General features: G+C 49.7%; 1 protein-coding gene across 10 annotated transcripts in view; it reads right to left on the reverse strand.

The window, feature by feature from the left end:
* Positions 1-20,063, reverse strand: part of LOC147129120 (uncharacterized) — a 61,077-nt gene that overhangs the window by 23,595 nt on the left and 17,419 nt on the right. For 9 of the 10 annotated variants that reach the window (XM_086016588.1, XM_086016587.1, XM_086016585.1 and 6 more), the window contains exon 1: positions 26-3,429. The gene's annotated coding sequence lies outside the window, so the exon portion shown is untranslated. Of the gene's footprint in view, positions 1-25; positions 3,430-20,063 lie in introns of those variants that run through there. The other variant, XM_086016581.1, reaches the window with a different exon arrangement.

A 20,063-nucleotide genomic window follows, 5' to 3' on the forward strand; every position in this document is an offset into this window, starting at 1 on the left:
GATTGATAGGTTCTGTTCTACTTGCCAGTGCGGTGGAGGTTATCCAATCAGTGGCGTAATTGAACAGCGTCGGTGACTCCAGAGGAGATGTCGAAGAGATGGGATTCCTGACCATAAGCGCTAACATTAGAGCGGGTGGACCAAATCTTGAATTGAGGCCGACCATGCCTGATGATCCGATGCCGCAGTAGCCATGAGTGTGAGACATTCACTGGAGCACTGGAGCCGCCTCGGGAGGATGGCTAGGGTGAGTGAAGATATTTTACAGCGCGTGCGGAACACAGTGTTAGAAATTAACTATAGCTGCGAACACGGAGGATGCGGTGTGGACACTGATGATCACCCCTCAAGTTTGCGCTGGTCAGAGACCCTCATAGGCCACGTTTCACAAACATACAAGAGGATGGCGCGGACACGTGCTTGATAAGATTCTGATCTTCGTTCTCAATATGATTTAGTGCCAGCACCATTGTTGGGAGTGAAGGCTGTTGAAGACAAGGCGAGCGTTTTTGATGTGGATGAGGATATCTTCTTCCCCTTGGCCAGTTGCAGTTATTATGGAGCCAAGGTATTTGAACCAGTCAACCTCCTCAAAAGCTTCCCCGTTGAGAGTTATGGGTTGGTTTTGTTTTTCAGCTGGAAGGAATCTCGCAGTCAATAGCTTGGTTTTCTGGGCGTTAATCTTCGTACTCACCTTTGAGGCAGTGGACTGCATCGCGTTTACGGCCTGTTGGATTTGTCTCCAAGAGTAGCAATGTCATCGTCCATAGTCAAGGACTATAGGCATAGTCAAGGTCCGTTAGATGAAAATTGGACTCACTGTGACACCATGAAAATTTTCCAGTGGGGTGGAGGTTATCCAATCAGTGGCGTAATTGAACAGCGTCGGTGATAGAACACAGCCTTGTCGAACTCCAAAGGGGATGTCGAAGAGATGGGATTCCTGACCATAGGCGCTAACATTGGTGGGGGTGGACCGCATCTCGAATTGAGGCCGACCATGCCCGATGATCCGATGCTGCAGTAGCCATGAGTGTGAGACATTCACGGTTCCAGCGACATAGACCATGGAGGTGAGGATCCAGTCAGCTCGGCAAGTTTCTTCCGGTAGAGATGAACAATTGCTGCAAATCCGGAGGATGCGGCGTGGACACTGATGATCACACCTCAAGTTTGCTCTGATCAGAGACCCTCATAGGCGACGTTTCACAACCATACAGGAATTTGGTGCAGACACGGGCTTGATAGATTCTGATCTTCGTTTTAAATATGAGTTCGTGCCGGGACGAGTGACGGCGCTTGAAGACAAGGCAAGCGTTGTTCAAGCGGTTGTGGATATATTCTTCCCCTTGACCAGTTGCAGTGATTATGGAGCCAAGGTATTTGAAACAGTCAACCTCCTCGAGGGTTTCCCCGTTGAGAGTTATGGGTTGTTTTTTTCAGCTGAAAGGAATCTCGCAGTCAGCAGCTTTGTTTTCTGGAAGTTAAATTTCATACTCACTTTTGAGGCAGTGGACTGCATCGCGTTTACGGCCTGCAGGATTTTGCCCGAAATCGTCTTCAAGAGTGGCAATGTAATCTGCTTAGTCGAGGTCCATTAGAGGAAAATTGGACCCACCGTGACACCATGAAAATTTTCCAGTGCGGTGGAGGTTATCCAATCAGTGGCGTAATTGAACAGCGTCGGTGATAGAACGCAGCCTTGTCAAATTCCAGAGGGGATGTCAAAGAGATGGGATTCCTGACCATAGACGCCAATATTGGTGCGGGTGGACCGCATCTCGAATTGAGGCCGACAATGCCCGATGATCCGATGCCGCGGTAGCCATGAGTGTGACACAATCACGGTTCCAGCAACGTAGACCATAGAACTGACGGCCCAGAATAAGATCAGCATCTTGTTTCACCATCTTGATCCAGGTCTTCAGCTTGTCATACGCGTCGTTTCTTTCGGTAGAGATGAACAATTGCTGCAAACCCGGAGGATGCGGCGTGGACACTGATGATCACACCTCAAGTATGCGCTGATCAGAGACCTTCATAGGCGACATTTCACAACCATACAGGAATTTGGTGCAGACACGGGCTTAATAGATTCTGATCTTCGTTTTCAATATGATTTCGTGCCGGGACCATAGTGAAGGAGGTTGAAGAAAAGGCAAGCGTTGTTCAAGCGGTTGTGGATATCTTCTTCCCCTTGGCAGGTTACAGTGATTATGGAGCTAAGGTAATTGAACCGGTCAATTTCCTCGAGGATTTCCCGTTGAGGGTTATGGATTCTTTTTGTTTTGCAGCTGGAAGGAATCTCGCAGTCAGCAGCTTTGTTTTCTGGGCGTTAATCTTCATACTCGCCTTTGTGGCAGTGGACTGCATCGCTTTTACGGCCTGTTGAATTTGGCCCGAATTCTTCTCCAGGAGTGGCAATGTCATCTGCATAGTCGAGGTCCGTTAGATGAAAATTGGACCCACCGTGACACGGGGAAAATTTGTCAGTGCGGTGAAGGTTATCCAATCAGAGGCGTAATTGGACAGCGTCGGTGATAGAACACAGCCTTGTCGAACTCCAAAGGGGATGTCGAAGAGTTTTCAATATGATTTTGCGTCTGGACCATAGACGGGAGTGAAGGCGATTGAAGAAAATACGAGCGTTGTTGAAGTGGTTGTGGATATCTTCTTTCCCTTGGCCGCTTGCAGTGATTATGATGCCAAGGTAATTAAACCGGTAAACCTCCTCGAGGGTTTTTCCGTTGAGAGTTATGGGTTGTTTTTGGTTTGCAGCTGGAAGGAATCTCGCAGTCAGAAGCTTTGTTTTCTGGGCGTTAATCTTTATACTCACCTTTGATCCCATTTCTGATACCAACAGATTACAAAAACTTCACATATCTGCAATCCACCAAGCGCCTGGATTCCCGGCAGGCTCGTTGGGCTTAGTTCCTGGGGCGCTTCAATTTTTCTCTATCCTAACATCCGGGCTCCCGTAATGTTAAACCTGATACTTTCTCTCGTATGCATGATCCACCTTCAGACAGGCAAGATGCCGAGACCTTTCTATCCTCTTCATTCTTCATCAGTGCGGCTGTGAGGGACCATGAGCGGGCAGTTGTGGAGGCCCAACGAAAGCAACCAGATCCCGGATTGGTTCTTTGTCCCAGATTCTGTCTGCTGTCAAGTCCTGCAATGGGGACACTCCAAGTTAGCTTGTCATCCTGGGGTGAATCGAACTCTCCAGTTCCTGAAGATACGTTCCTGGTGGCCCCGAATGGTCCAAGATGTCAGGGAGTTTGTCGCCACTTGTGTCGTTTGCATCAGTTGAAGTCCTCTCACCATCGCCTCAAGACTCTCCTGCAACCTCTGCCCATCCCCGGAGCAGACGACGTAAGCCGTGATTAACTCACTAATATTTTGTACCTTTCAGGGCGACCAGCAGTGTTGCCTCAGGAATCGGAGAGTTTGATTCACCCCAGGATGACAAGCTAACATGAAGGAGTGTCCCCATTGCAGGACTTGAGTGCGGACGGAATCTGGGACAAAGAGCCGATCCTAAGGGCCCTAGGGCTCCGTCCGTTATCAAGTTCTGCAATGGGGACAATCCTCCAAGTTAGTTTGTCATCCTGAGGTGAATCGAACTCTCCAGTTCCTGAGAAAATGCTTCTGGTGCTCCCGAATGGTCCAAGATGTCAGGGAGTTTGTCGCTGCTTGCGTCATCTGCTATCAAGGGAAGCCTTCTCACCATTGTCCCAAGGGTCTCCAGCAACCTCTGCTAATCCTCATCCGTCCCAGGTCTCACCTGCCGGTCCATTTCATCTCTGGTCTGCCTCCCTCTGATGGCATCACAGTCATATTGACCACGGTTGATAGATTCTGCAAGATAGTTTACTTCTTTCCATTACCCAATCGTCCCTCTGACCTTGAGACTGCAGACATCTGGGTGAACCATGTCTTCAAGCTTCATAGCATCCCATTGACAGTGTTTCTGACCGGGGGTACACAGTTCACATCCCAAGTATGGCAAGCATTCTGTAATACTCTGGGGGCATCCTCTAACCTGTCTTCGGGTTATCAGCATACCAACGGAAATTCAGAAAGAGTTATTCAGGACATGGAGTCAGCCCTTAGATGTGTCTCGGCCCGTCATCCAGCCTCCTGGTGCCTAGACCTTCCACTGGCTGAGTATTCTCACAATTCACGAAAGGCTGACCACGCCCGACAATCCGATGCCGCTGTAGCCATGAGTGTGAGCCATTCGCGGTTCCAGCGAAGTAGAACGTAGGGGTGAGGACCCAGAATCAGCTCGGCATCTTGTTTCACCATGTTGATCCAGGTCTTCAGCAGTCCACCGCGGCGTTTCTTCCGAATCTGCACCTGGGGCCAGGTCAATGGATTTGCGGATGAAATCACTCAGTTGTCGACGAAGTGCATGGCCAAACCACCCTAGCCGCCTCGTGAGGATGGCTAGGGTGAGTGAAGATGTTTTGCAACGCGTGCAGAACACACTGTTAGAATGAACAATTGCTGCAAACCCGGAGGAGGCGGCATGGACACTGATGATCACACCTCAAGTTCGCGCTGGCCACGTTAAACAACCATACAGGGGGATGGTGCGGAAACGAGCTTCATAGATTCTGATCTTGGTTCTCAATATGATTTCGTGCCGGGACCATAGACGGGAGTGACGGCGCTTGAAGACAAGGCAAGCGTTGTTGATGAAGTTGTAGATATCTTCTTCCCCTTGACCAGTTGCAGTGATTATGGAGCCAAGGTATTTGAACCAGTCAACCTCCTCGAGGGTTTCCCCGTTGAGAGTTATGGATTGTTTTTGTTTTTCAGCTGGAAGGAATCTCGCAGTCAGCAGCTTTGTTTCCTGAGCGTTCATCTTCATACTCACCTATGAGGCAGTGGACTGCATCGCGTTTACGGCCTGTTGGATTTGGCCCAAAGTCGTCTCCAAGAGTGGCAATGACATCTGCATAGTCTTAGATGAAAATTGGACCCACCGTAACACGGGGAAAATTTGCCAGTGCAGTGGAGATTATCCAATTAGTGGCGTAATTGAACAGAGTCGGTGATAAAACGCAGCTTTGTTGAACTCCAGCGGGGATGACGAAGAGATGGGATTCCTGACGATAGGCGCTAACAGTGAAGGCGGTCCGCATCTCGAATTGAGGACGACCATGCCCGATGATCCGATGCCGCTGTAGCCATGAGTGTGAGGCATTCGCGGTTCCAGCAACGTAGACCGTAGCGGTGAGGATGCAGAATCAGCTCAGCATCTTGTTTCATCATATTGACCCAGGTCTTCAGCTGTCCATCGCGACGTTTCTTCCAACCCTGCAGCGGGGGCCAGGTCGATGTATTTGCGGATGAAATCGCTCAGTTGTCTACGAAGTGCATGGCCAAAGCACTGGAGCCGCCTCGTGAGGATGGCTAGGGTGAGTGAAGACATTTTGCAGGGCGTACCGAACACAGCCTTAGAGATGAACTATTGCTGCAAACCCGGAGGATGCGGCATGAACACTGATGATCACACCTCAAGTTAGCGCTGGTCAGAGACCCTCAAAGGCCACGTTTCACAACCATAAAAGAGGGTGGTGCGGACACGTGATTGATAGATTCTGATCTTCGTTCTCAATATGATTTTGAGCCGGGACCATAGACGGGAGTGAAGGCTGTGTAAGTGAAGGGTGTTGAAGTCAAGGCGAGCGTTTTTGATGCAGTTGTGGATATCTTCTTCCCCTTGACCGGTTGCAGTAATTATGGAGCCAAGGTATTTGAACCGGTAGTCCTACTCAAAGGGTTCCCCGTTGAGAGTTATGGGTTGTTTCTGTATTTCAGCTGGAAGGAATCTCGCGGTCAGTAGCTTTGTTTTCTAGGCGTTAATCTTTATACTCACCTTTGAGGCAGTGGACTGCATCGTGTTTACGGCCTCTTGGATTTGGCCCGAAGTCGTCTCCAAGAGTAGCAAAGTCATCTGCATGGTCAAGATCCGTTAGATGAAAATTGGACCCACCGTGACACCATGAAAATTTTCCAGTGAGGTGGAGGTTGTGTAGTCAGTGGCGTAATTGAACAGCGTCGGTGATAGAACACAGACTTGTCGAATTCCATAGGGGATGTCGAAGAGATGGGATTCCTGACCATAGGCGCTAACATTAGTGCGGGGGGACCGCATCTCAAATTGAGGCCGACCATGCTCGATGATCCGATTCCGCAGAAGCCATGAGTGTGAGACATTCACGGTTCCAGCGATGTAGACCATGGAGGTGAGGACCCAGAGTCAGCTTGGCATCTTTTTACACCGTCTTGATCCAGGTCTTCAGCTTGTCCATGGCAGCGTTTCTTACAACCCTGCAGCAGGGACCGGGTCGATTGCTTTGCGGATGAAATCGCCCAGTTGTTGACGAAGTACATGGCCAAGCCATCGTAGGCGCCTCGTGAGGATGGCTTGGGTGAATGAAGATGTTTTACAGCACGTGCGGAACACAGCGTGAGAGATTAACTATTCCTGCGAACCTGGAGGATGCGGCGTGGACACTGATGATCACACCTCAAGTTCGCGCTGGTCAGAGAACCTCATAGGCCACGTTTTACAACCATAAAGGAGGATGGCGCGGACACGGGCTTGATAGATTCTAATGTTCGTTCTCAATATGATTTCGTGCCGGGACCATAGACGGGAGTTAAGGCGCTTGAAGACAAGGCGAGCGTTGTTGACCAGTTGCAGTGATTATGTAGCCAAGGTATTTGAACCGGTCAACCTCCTCGAGGGTTTCCCCGTTGAGAGTTTTGGGTTGTTTTTGCTTTTCAGCTGGAAGGAATCTCGCAGTCAGCAGCTTTGTTTCCTGAGCGTTCATCTTCATGCTCACCTATGAGGCAGTAGACTGCATCGCGTTTACAGCCTGTTGGATTCGGCCCGAAGTCATCCCCAAGAGTGGCAATGTTATCTGCATATACGAGGTCCGTTAGATGAAAATTTTTACCTTCCGTGACACCGCGAAGGATTCTTGCAGTCAGCAGCTTTGTTTTCTGGGCGTTCATCTTCATACTCGCCTTTGAGGCAGTGGACTGCATCGCGTTTACGGCCTGTTGGATTTGGCCCAAATTCTTCTCCAATAGTGGCAATGTCATCTGCATAGTCGAGGTCTCGTTAGATGAAAATTGGACCCACTGTGACACCTTGATTTGCCAGTGCGGTGGAGGTTATCCAATCAGTGGCGTAATTGAACAGCGTCAGTGATAAAACACAGCCTTGTCGAACTCCAAAGGGGATGTCGAAGAGATGGGATTCCTGACCATAGGCGCTGACATTAGTGGGGGTGGACCGCATCTCAAATTGAGGCCGACCATGCCCGATGATCCGATGCTGCAGTAGCCATGAGTGTGAGACATTCACGGTTCCAGCGACATAGACCATGGAGGTGAGGATCCAGAGTCAGCTCGGCATCTTGTTTCACCATCTTGATCCAGGTCTTCAGCTTGCCCACGGCAAAGTTTCTTCCGGTAGAGTTGAACAATTGCTGCAAATCCGGAGGATGCGGCGTGGACACTGATGATCACACCTCAAGTTTGCTCTGATCAGAGACCCTCATAGGCGACGTTTCACAACCATACAGGAATTTGGTGCAGACACCGGCTTGATAGATTCTGATCTTCGTTTAAAATATGAGTTCGTGCCGGGACGAGTGACGGCGCTTGAAGACAAGGCAAGCGTTGTTCAAGCGGTTGTGGATATCTTCTTCCCCTTGACCAGTTGCAGTGATTATGGAGCCAAGGTATTTGAAACAGTCAACCTCCTCGAGGGTTTCCCCGTTGAGAGTTATGGGTTGTTTTTTTCAGCTGAAAGGAATCTCGCAGTCAGCAGCTTTGTTTTCTGGAAGTTAAATTTCATACTCACTTTTGAGGCAGTGGACTGCATCGCGTTTACGGCCTGCAGGATTTTGCCCGAAATCGTCTTCAAGAGTGGCAATGTAATCTGCTTAGTCGAGGTCCATTAGAGGAAAATTGGACCCACCGTGACACCATGAAAATTTTCCAGTGCGGTGGAGGTTATCCAATCAGTGGCGTAATTGAACAGCGTCGGTGATAGAACGCAGCCTTGTCAAATTCCAGAGGGGATGTCAAAGAGATGGGATTCCTGACCATAGACGCCAATATTGGTGCGGGTGGACCGCATCTCGAATTGAGGCCGACAATGCCCGATGATCCGATGCCGCGGTAGCCATGAGTGTGACACAATCACGGTTCCAGCAACGTAGACCATAGAACTGACGGCCCAGAATAAGATCAGCATCTTGTTTCACCATCTTGATCCAGGTCTTCAGCTTGTCATACGCGTCGTTTCTTTCGGTAGAGATGAACAATTGCTGCAAACCCGGAGGATGCGGCGTGGACACTGATGATCACACCTCAAGTATGCGCTGATCAGAGACCTTCATAGGCGACATTTCACAACCATACAGGAATTTGGTGCAGACACGGGCTTAATAGATTCTGATCTTCGTTTTCAATATGATTTCGTGCCGGGACCATAGTGAAGGAGGTTGAAGAAAAGGCAAGCGTTGTTCAAGCGGTTGTGGATATCTTCTTCCCCTTGGCAGGTTACAGTGATTATGGAGCTAAGGTAATTGAACCGGTCAATTTCCTCGAGGATTTCCCGTTGAGGGTTATGGATTCTTTTTGTTTTGCAGCTGGAAGGAATCTCGCAGTCAGCAGCTTTGTTTTCTGGGCGTTAATCTTCATACTCGCCTTTGTGGCAGTGGACTGCATCGCTTTTACGGCCTGTTGAATTTGGCCCGAATTCTTCTCCAGGAGTGGCAATGTCATCTGCATAGTCGAGGTCCGTTAGATGAAAATTGGACCCACCGTGACACGGGGAAAATTTGTCAGTGCGGTGAAGGTTATCCAATCAGAGGCGTAATTGGACAGCGTCGGTGATAGAACACAGCCTTGTCGAACTCCAAAGGGGATGTCGAAGAGTTTTCAATAGGATTTTGCGTCTGGACCATAGACGGGAGTGAAGGCGATTGAAGAAAATACGAGCGTTGTTGAAGTGGTTGTGGATATCTTCTTTCCCTTGGCCGCTTGCAGTGATTATGATGCCAAGGTAATTAAACCGGTAAACCTCCTCGAGGGTTTTTCCGTTGAGAGTTATGGGTTGTTTTTGGTTTGCAGCTGGAAGGAATCTCGCAGTCAGAAGCTTTGTTTTCTGGGCGTTAATCTTTATACTCACCTTTGATCCCATTTCTGATACCAACAGATTACAAAAACTTCACATATCTGCAATCCACCAAGCGCCTGGATTCCCGGCAGGCTCGTTGGGCTTAGTTCCTGGGGCGCTTCAATTTTTCTCTATCCTAACATCCGGGCTCCCGTAATGTTAAACCTGATACTTTCTCTCGTATGCATGATCCACCTTCAGACAGGCAAGATGCCGAGACCTTTCTATCCTCTTCATTCTTCATCAGTGCGGCTGTGAGGGACCATGAGCGGGCAGTTGTGGAGGCCCAACGAAAGCAACCAGATCCCGGATTGGTTCTTTGTCCCAGATTCTGTCTGCTGTCAAGTCCTGCAATGGGGACACTCCAAGTTAGCTTGTCATCCTGGGGTGAATCGAACTCTCCAGTTCCTGAAGATACGTTCCTGGTGGCCCCGAATGGTCCAAGATGTCAGGGAGTTTGTCGCCACTTGTGTCGTTTGCATCAGTTGAAGTCCTCTCACCATCGCCTCAAGACTCTCCTGCAACCTCTGCCCATCCCCGGAGCAGACGACGTAAGCCGTGATTAACTCACTAATATTTTGTACCTTTCAGGGCGACCAGCAGTGTTGCCTCAGGAATCGGAGAGTTTGATTCACCCCAGGATGACAAGCTAACATGAAGGAGTGTCCCCATTGCAGGACTTGAGTGCGGACGGAATCTGGGACAAAGAGCCGATCCTAAGGGCCCTAGGGCTCCGTCCGTTATCAAGTTCTGCAATGGGGACAATCCTCCAAGTTAGTTTGTCATCCTGAGGTGAATCGAACTCTCCAGTTCCTGAGAAAACGCTTCTGGTGCTCCCGAATGGTCCAAGATGTCAGGGAGTTTGTCGCTGCTTGCGTCATCTGCTATCAAGGGAAGCCTTCTCACCATTGTCCCAAGGGTCTCCAGCAACCTCTGCTAATCCTCATCCGTCCCAGGTCTCACCTGCCGGTCCATTTCATCTCTGGTCTGCCTCCCTCTGATGGCATCACAGTCATATTGACCACGGTTGATAGATTCTGCAAGATAGTTTACTTCTTTCCATTACCCAATCGTCCCTCTGACCTTGAGACTGCAGACATCTGGGTGAACCATGTCTTCAAGCTTCATAGCATCCCATTGACAGTGTTTCTGACCGGGGGTACACAGTTCACATCCCAAGTATGGCAAGCATTCTGTAATACTCTGGGGGCATCCTCTAACCTGTCTTCGGGTTATCAGCATACCAACGGAAATTCAGAAAGAGTTATTCAGGACATGGAGTCAGCCCTTAGATGTGTCTCGGCCCGTCATCCAGCCTCCTGGTGCCTAGACCTTCCACTGGCTGAGTATTCTCACAATTCACGAAAGGCTGACCACGCCCGACAATCCGATGCCGCTGTAGCCATGAGTGTGAGCCATTCGCGGTTCCAGCGAAGTAGAACGTAGGGGTGAGGACCCAGAATCAGCTCGGCATCTTGTTTCACCATGTTGATCCAGGTCTTCAGCAGTCCACCGCGGCGTTTCTTCCGAATCTGCACCTGGGGCCAGGTCAATGGATTTGCGGATGAAATCACTCAGTTGTCGACGAAGTGCATGGCCAAACCACCCTAGCCGCCTCGTGAGGATGGCTAGGGTGAGTGAAGATGTTTTGCAACGCGTGCAGAACACACTGTTAGAATGAACAATTGCTGCAAACCCGGAGGAGGCGGCATGGACACTGATGATCACACCTCAAGTTCGCGCTGGCCACGTTAAACAACCATACAGGGGGATGGTGCGGAAACGAGCTTCATAGATTCTGATCTTGGTTCTCAATATGATTTCGTGCCGGGACCATAGACGGGAGTGACGGCGCTTGAAGACAAGGCAAGCGTTGTTGATGAAGTTGTAGATATCTTCTTCCCCTTGACCAGTTGCAGTGATTATGGAGCCAAGGTATTTGAACCAGTCAACCTCCTCGAGGGTTTCCCCGTTGAGAGTTATGGATTGTTTTTGTTTTTCAGCTGGAAGGAATCTCGCAGTCAGCAGCTTTGTTTCCTGAGCGTTCATCTTCATACTCACCTATGAGGCAGTGGACTGCATCGCGTTTACGGCCTGTTGGATTTGGCCCAAAGTCGTCTCCAAGAGTGGCAATGACATCTGCATAGTCTTAGATGAAAATTGGACCCACCGTAACACGGGGAAAATTTGCCAGTGCAGTGGAGATTATCCAATTAGTGGCGTAATTGAACAGAGTCGGTGATAAAACGCAGCTTTGTTGAACTCCAGCGGGGATGACGAAGAGATGGGATTCCTGACGATAGGCGCTAACAGTGAAGGCGGTCCGCATCTCGAATTGAGGACGACCATGCCCGATGATCCGATGCCGCTGTAGCCATGAGTGTGAGGCATTCGCGGTTCCAGCAACGTAGACCGTAGCGGTGAGGATGCAGAATCAGCTCAGCATCTTGTTTCATCATATTGACCCAGGTCTTCAGCTGTCCATCGCGACGTTTCTTCCAACCCTGCAGCGGGGGCCAGGTCGATGTATTTGCGGATGAAATCGCTCAGTTGTCTACGAAGTGCATGGCCAAAGCACTGGAGCCGCCTCGTGAGGATGGCTAGGGTGAGTGAAGACATTTTGCAGGGCGTACCGAACACAGCCTTAGAGATGAACTATTGCTGCAAACCCGGAGGATGCGGCATGAACACTGATGATCACACCTCAAGTTAGCGCTGGTCAGAGACCCTCAAAGGCCACGTTTCACAACCATAAAAGAGGGTGGTGCGGACACGTGATTGATAGATTCTGATCTTCGTTCTCAATATGATTTTGAGCCGGGACCATAGACGGGAGTGAAGGCTGTGTAAGTGAAGGGTGTTGAAGTCAAGGCGAGCGTTTTTGATGCAGTTGTGGATATCTTCTTCCCCTTGACCGGTTGCAGTAATTATGGAGCCAAGGTATTTGAACCGGTAGTCCTACTCAAAGGGTTCCCCGTTGAGAGTTATGGGTTGTTTCTGTATTTCAGCTGGAAGGAATCTCGCGGTCAGTAGCTTTGTTTTCTAGGCGTTAATCTTTATACTCACCTTTGAGGCAGTGGACTGCATCGTGTTTACGGCCTCTTGGATTTGGCCCGAAGTCGTCTCCAAGAGTAGCAAAGTCATCTGCATGGTCAAGATCCGTTAGATGAAAATTGGACCCACCGTGACACCATGAAAATTTTCCAGTGAGGTGGAGGTTGTGTAGTCAGTGGCGTAATTGAACAGCGTCGGTGATAGAACACAGACTTGTCGAATTCCATAGGGGATGTCGAAGAGATGGGATTCCTGACCATAGGCGCTAACATTAGTGCGGGGGGACCGCATCTCAAATTGAGGCCGACCATGCTCGATGATCCGATTCCGCAGAAGCCATGAGTGTGAGACATTCACGGTTCCAGCGATGTAGACCATGGAGGTGAGGACCCAGAGTCAGCTTGGCATCTTTTTACACCGTCTTGATCCAGGTCTTCAGCTTGTCCATGGCAGCGTTTCTTACAACCCTGCAGCAGGGACCGGGTCGATTGCTTTGCGGATGAAATCGCCCAGTTGTTGACGAAGTACATGGCCAAGCCATCGTAGGCGCCTCGTGAGGATGGCTTGGGTGAATGAAGATGTTTTACAGCACGTGCGGAACACAGCGTGAGAGATTAACTATTCCTGCGAACCTGGAGGATGCGGCGTGGACACTGATGATCACACCTCAAGTTCGCGCTGGTCAGAGAACCTCATAGGCCACGTTTTACAACCATAAAGGAGGATGGCGCGGACACGGGCTTGATAGATTCTAATGTTCGTTCTCAATATGATTTCGTGCCGGGACCATAGACGGGAGTTAAGGCGCTTGAAGACAAGGCGAGCGTTGTTGACCAGTTGCAGTGATTATGTAGCCAAGGTATTTGAACCGGTCAACCTCCTCGAGGGTTTCCCCGTTGAGAGTTTTGGGTTGTTTTTGCTTTTCAGCTGGAAGGAATCTCGCAGTCAGCAGCTTTGTTTCCTGAGCGTTCATCTTCATGCTCACCTATGAGGCAGTAGACTGCATCGCGTTTACAGCCTGTTGGATTCGGCCCGAAGTCATCCCCAAGAGTGGCAATGTTATCTGCATATACGAGGTCCGTTAGATGAAAATTTTTACCTTCCGTGACACCGCGAAGGATTCTTGCAGTCAGCAGCTTTGTTTTCTGGGCGTTCATCTTCATACTCGCCTTTGAGGCAGTGGACTGCATCGCGTTTACGGCCTGTTGGATTTGGCCCAAATTCTTCTCCAATAGTGGCAATGTCATCTGCATAGTCGAGGTCTCGTTAGATGAAAATTGGACCCACTGTGACACCTTGATTTGCCAGTGCGGTGGAGGTTATCCAATCAGTGGCGTAATTGAACAGCGTCAGTGATAAAACACAGCCTTGTCGAACTCCAAAGGGGATGTCGAAGAGATGGGATTCCTGACCATAGGCGCTGACATTAGTGGGGGTGGACCGCATCTCAAATTGAGGCCGACCATGCCCGATGATCCGATGCTGCAGTAGCCATGAGTGTGAGACATTCACGGTTCCAGCGACATAGACCATGGAGGTGAGGATCCAGAGTCAGCTCGGCATCTTGTTTCACCATCTTGATCCAGGTCTTCAGCTTGCCCACGGCAAAGTTTCTTCCGGTAGAGTTGAACAATTGCTGCAAATCCGGAGGATGCGGCGTGGACACTGATGATCACACCTCAAGTTTGCTCTGATCAGAGACCCTCATAGGCGACGTTTCACAACCATACAGGAATTTGGTGCAGACACCGGCTTGATAGATTCTGATCTTCGTTTAAAATATGAGTTCGTGCCGGGACGAGTGACGGCGCTTGAAGACAAGGCAAGCGTTGTTCAAGCGGTTGTGGATATCTTCTTCCCCTTGACCAGTTGCAGTGATTATGGAGCCAAGGTATTTGAAACAGTCAACCTCCTCGAGGGTTTCCCCGTTGAGAGTTATGGGTTGTTTTTTTCAGCTGAAAGGAATCTCGCAGTCAGCAGCTTTGTTTTCTGGAAGTTAAATTTCATACTCACTTTTGAGGCAGTGGACTGCATCGCGTTTACGGCCTGCAGGATTTTGCCCGAAATCGTCTTCAAGAGTGGCAATGTAATCTGCTTAGTCGAGGTCCATTAGAGGAAAATTGGACCCACCGTGACACCATGAAAATTTTCCAGTGCGGTGGAGGTTATCCAATCAGTGGCGTAATTGAACAGCGTCGGTGATAGAACGCAGCCTTGTCAAATTCCAGAGGGGATGTCAAAGAGATGGGATTCCTGACCATAGACGCCAATATTGGTGCGGGTGGACCGCATCTCGAATTGAGGCCGACAATGCCCGATGATCCGATGCCGCGGTAGCCATGAGTGTGACACAATCACGGTTCCAGCAACGTAGACCATAGAACTGACGGCCCAGAATAAGATCAGCATCTTGTTTCACCATCTTGATCCAGGTCTTCAGCTTGTCATACGCGTCGTTTCTTTCGGTAGAGATGAACAATTGCTGCAAACCCGGAGGATGCGGCGTGGACACTGATGATCACACCTCAAGTATGCGCTGATCAGAGACCTTCATAGGCGACATTTCACAACCATACAGGAATTTGGTGCAGACACGGGCTTAATAGATTCTGATCTTCGTTTTCAATATGATTTCGTGCCGGGACCATAGTGAAGGAGGTTGAAGAAAAGGCAAGCGTTGTTCAAGCGGTTGTGGATATCTTCTTCCCCTTGGCAGGTTACAGTGATTATGGAGCTAAGGTAATTGAACCGGTCAATTTCCTCGAGGATTTCCCGTTGAGGGTTATGGATTCTTTTTGTTTTGCAGCTGGAAGGAATCTCGCAGTCAGCAGCTTTGTTTTCTGGGCGTTAATCTTCATACTCGCCTTTGTGGCAGTGGACTGCATCGCTTTTACGGCCTGTTGAATTTGGCCCGAATTCTTCTCCAGGAGTGGCAATGTCATCTGCATAGTCGAGGTCCGTTAGATGAAAATTGGACCCACCGTGACACGGGGAAAATTTGTCAGTGCGGTGAAGGTTATCCAATCAGAGGCGTAATTGGACAGCGTCGGTGATAGAACACAGCCTTGTCGAACTCCAAAGGGGATGTCGAAGAGTTTTCAATAGGATTTTGCGTCTGGACCATAGACGGGAGTGAAGGCGATTGAAGAAAATACGAGCGTTGTTGAAGTGGTTGTGGATATCTTCTTTCCCTTGGCCGCTTGCAGTGATTATGATGCCAAGGTAATTAAACCGGTAAACCTCCTCGAGGGTTTTTCCGTTGAGAGTTATGGGTTGTTTTTGGTTTGCAGCTGGAAGGAATCTCGCAGTCAGAAGCTTTGTTTTCTGGGCGTTAATCTTTATACTCACCTTTGATCCCATTTCTGATACCAACAGATTACAAAAACTTCACATATCTGCAATCCACCAAGCGCCTGGATTCCCGGCAGGCTCGTTGGGCTTAGTTCCTGGGGCGCTTCAATTTTTCTCTATCCTAACATCCGGGCTCCCGTAATGTTAAACCTGATACTTTCTCTCGTATGCATGATCCACCTTCAGACAGGCAAGATGCCGAGACCTTTCTATCCTCTTCATTCTTCATCAGTGCGGCTGTGAGGGACCATGAGCGGGCAGTTGTGGAGGCCCAACGAAAGCAACCAGATCCCGGATTGGTTCTTTGTCCCAGATTCTGTCTGCTGTCAAGTCCTGCAATGGGGACACTCCAAGTTAGCTTGTCATCCTGGGGTGAATCGAACTCTCCAGTTCCTGAAGATACGTTCCTGGTGGCCCCGAATGGTCCAAGATGTCAGGGAGTTTGTCGCCACTTGTGTCGTTTGCATCAGTTGAAGTCCTCTCACCATCGCCTCAACACTCTCCTGCAACCTCTGCCCATCCCCGGAGCAGACGACGTAAGCCGTGATTAACTCACTAATATTTTGTACCTTTCAGGGCGACCAGCAGTGTTGCCTCAGGAATCGGAGAGTTTGATTCACCCCAGGATGACAAGCTAACATGAAGGAGTGTCCCCATTGCAGGACTTGAGTGCGGACGGAATCTGGGACAAAGAGCCGATCCTAAGGGCCCTAGGGCTCCGTCCGTTATCAAGTTCTGCAATGGGGACAATCCTCCAAGTTAGTTTGTCATCCTGAGGTGAATCGAACTCTCCAGTTCCTGAGAAAACGCTTCTGGTGCTCCCGAATGGTCCAAGATGTCAGGGAGTTTGTCGCTGCTTGCGTCATCTGCTATCAAGGGAAGCCTTCTCACCATTGTCCCAAGGGTCTCCAGCAACCTCTGCTAATCCTCATCCGTCCCAGGTCTCACCTGCCGGTCCATTTCATCTCTGGTCTGCCTCCCTCTGATGGCATCACAGTCATATTGACCACGGTTGATAGATTCTGCAAGATAGTTTACTTCGTTCCATTACCCAATCGTCCCTCTGACCTTGAGACTGCAGACATCTGGGTGAACCATGTCTTCAAGCTTCATAGCATCCCATTGACAGTGTTTCTGACCGGGGGTACACAGTTCACATCCCAAGTATGGCAAGCATTCTGTAATACTCTGGGGGCATCCTCTAACCTGTCTTCGGGTTATCAGCATACCAACGGAAATTCAGAAAGAGTTATTCAGGACCGTCATCCAGCCTCCTGGTGCCTAGACCTTCCACTGGCTGAGTATTCTCACAATTCACGAAAGGCTGACCACGCCCGACAATCCGATGCCGCTGTAGCCATGAGTGTGAGCCATTCGCGGTTCCAGCGACGTAGAACGTAGGGGTGAGGACCCAGAATCAGCTCGGCATCTTGTTTCACCATGTTGATCCAGGTCTTCAGCAGTCCACCGCGGCGTTTCTTCCAAATCTGCACCTGGGGCCGGGTCAATGGATTTGCGGATGAAATCACTCAGTTGTCGACGAAGTGCATGGCCAAACCACCCTAGCCGCCTCGTGAGGATGGCTAGGGTGAGTGAAGATGTTTTGCAGCGCGTGCAGAACACACTGTTAGAATGAACAATTGCTGCAAACCCGGAGGAGGCGGCATGGACACTGATGATCACACCTCAAGTTCGCGCTGGCCACGTTAAACAACCATACAGGGGGATGGTGCGGAAACGAGCTTCATAGATTCTGATCTTGGTTCTCAATATGATTTCGTGCCGGGACCATAGACGGGAGTGACGGCGCTTGAAGACAAGGCAAGCGTTGTTGATGAAGTTGTAGATATCTTCTTCCCCTTGACCAGTTGCAGTGATTATGGAGCCAAGGTATTTGAACCAATCAACCTCATCGAGGGTTTCCCCGTTGAGAGTTATGGGTTGTTTTTGTTTTTCAGCTGGAAGGAATCTCGCAGTCAGCAGCTTTGTTTCCTAAGCGTTCATCTTCATACTCACCTATGAGGCAGTGGACTGCATCGCGTTTACGGCCTGTTGGATTTGGCCCAAAGTCGTCTCCAAGAGTGGCAATGACATCTGCATAATCTTAGATGAAAATTGGACCCACCGTGACACGGGGAAAATTTGCCAGTGCAGTGGAGATTATCCAATTAGTGGCGTAATTGAACAGAGTCGGTGATAAAACGCAGCTTTGTTGAACTCCAGCGGGGATGACGAAGAGATGGGATTCCTGACGATAGGCGCTAACATTAGTGCGGGTGGACCGCATCTCGAATTGAGGCCGACCATGCCCGATGATCCGATGCCGCTGTAGCTATGAGTGTGAGGCATTCGCGATTCCAGCAACGTAGACCGTAGCGGTGAGGATGCAGAATCAGCTCGGCATCTTGTTTCACCATATTGACCCAGGTCTTCAGCTGTCCATCGCGACGTTTCTTCCAACCCTGCAGCGGGGGCCAGGTCGATGTATTTGCGGATGAAATCGCTCAGTTGTCTATGAAGTCCATGGCCAAAGCACTGGAGCCGCCTCGTGAGGATGGCTAGGGTGAGTGAAGACATTTTATAGTGCGTACCGAACACAGCCTTAGAGATGAACTATTGCTGCGAACCCGGAGGATGCGGCATGAACACTGACGATCACACCTCAAGTTAGCGCTTGTCAGAGACCCTCAAAGGCCACGTTTCACAACCATAAAAGAGGGTGGTGCGGACACGTGCTTGATAGATTCTGATCTTCGTTCTCAATATGATTTTGAGCCGGGACCATAGACGGGAGTGAAGGCTGTTGAAGTGAAGGGTGTTGAGGTCAAGGCGAGCGTTTTTGATGCAGTTGTGGATATCTTCTTCCCCTTGACCGGTTGCAGTAATTATGGAGCCAAGGAATTTGAACCAGTCATCCTACTCAAAGGTTTCCCCATTGAGAGTTATGGGTTGTTTCTGTATTTCAGCTGGAAGGAATCTCGCGGTCAGTAGCTTTGTTTTCTAGGCGTTAATCTTTATACTCACCTTTGAGGCAGTGGACTGCATTGCGTTTACGGCCTGTTGGATTTTCTCATGAGGATGTCTTGGGTGAGTGAAGATGTTTTGCAGTGCGTGCGGAACACAGCGTTGGAGATGAACTGTTGCTGCAAACCCGGAGGATGCGGTGTGGACACTGATGATCAAACACCTCAAGTTTGCGCTGGTCAGAGACCCTCATAGGCCACGTTTCACAAACATACAGGAGGATGGTGCAGACACGTGTTTGATAAGATTCTGATCTTCGTTCTCAATTTGATTTAATGCCGGGACCATTGACGGGAGTGAAGGCTGTAAAAGACGAGGCGAGCGTTTTTGATGTGGTTGAGGATATCTTCGTCCCCTTGGCCAGTTGCAGTTATTATGGAGCCAAGGTATTTGAATCGGTCAACCTCCTCAAAGGTTTCCCCATTGAGAGTTATGGGTTATTGTTTTCCAGCTGGAAGGAATCTCTCAGTCAATAGCTTTGTTTTCTGGGCGTTAAACTCACCTTTGAGGCAGTGGACTGCATCGCGTTTACGGCCTCTTGGATTTGGCCCGAAGTCGTCTCCAAGAGTAGCAAAGTCATCTGCATGGTCAAGATCCGTTAGATGAAAATTGGACCCACCGTGACACCATGAAAATTTTCCAGTGAGGTGGAGGTTGTGTAGTCAGTGGCGTAATTGAACAGCGTCGGTAATAGAACACAGACTTGTCGAATTCCATAGGGGATGTCGAAGAGATGGGATTCCTGACCATAGGCGCTAACATTAGTGCGGGGGGACCGCATCTCAAATTGAGGCCGACCATGCCCGATGATCCGATTCCGCAGGAGCCATGAGTGTGAGACATTCACGGTTCCAGCGATGTAGACCATGGAGGTGAGGACCCAGAGTCAGCTCGGCATCTTTTTACACCGTCTTGATCCAGGTCTTCAGCTTGTCCATGGCAGCGTTTCTTACAACCCTGCAGCAGGGACCGGGTCGATTGCTTTGCGGATGAAATCGCCCAGTTGTTGACGAAGTTCAAGGCCAAGCCATCGTAGGCGCCTTGTGAGGATGGCTTGGGTGAATGAAGATGTTTTACAGCACGTGCGGAACACAGCGTGAGAGATTAACTATTCCTGCGAACCTGGAGGATGCGGCGTGGACACTGATGATCACACCTCAAGTTCGCGCTGGTCAGAGAACCTCATAGGCCACGTTTTACAACCATAAAGGAGGAGAATCTTCATTCTCAATATGATTTCATGCCGGGACCATAGACGGGAGTTAAGGCGCTTGAAGACAAGGCGAGCGTTGTTGAAGCAGTTGTGGATATCTTCTTCCCCTTGACCAGTTGCATTGATTATGTAGCCAAGGTATTTGAACCGGTCAACCTCCTCGAGGGTTTCCCCGTTGAGAGTTTTGGGTTGTTTTTGCTTTTCAGC

This window comes from Filicampus tigris, chromosome 19 (genome assembly GCF_054856515.1).
Source record: "Filicampus tigris isolate MCC_2025a chromosome 19, RoL_Ftig_1.0, whole genome shotgun sequence".
NCBI lineage: Eukaryota > Metazoa > Chordata > Actinopteri > Syngnathiformes > Syngnathidae > Filicampus > Filicampus tigris.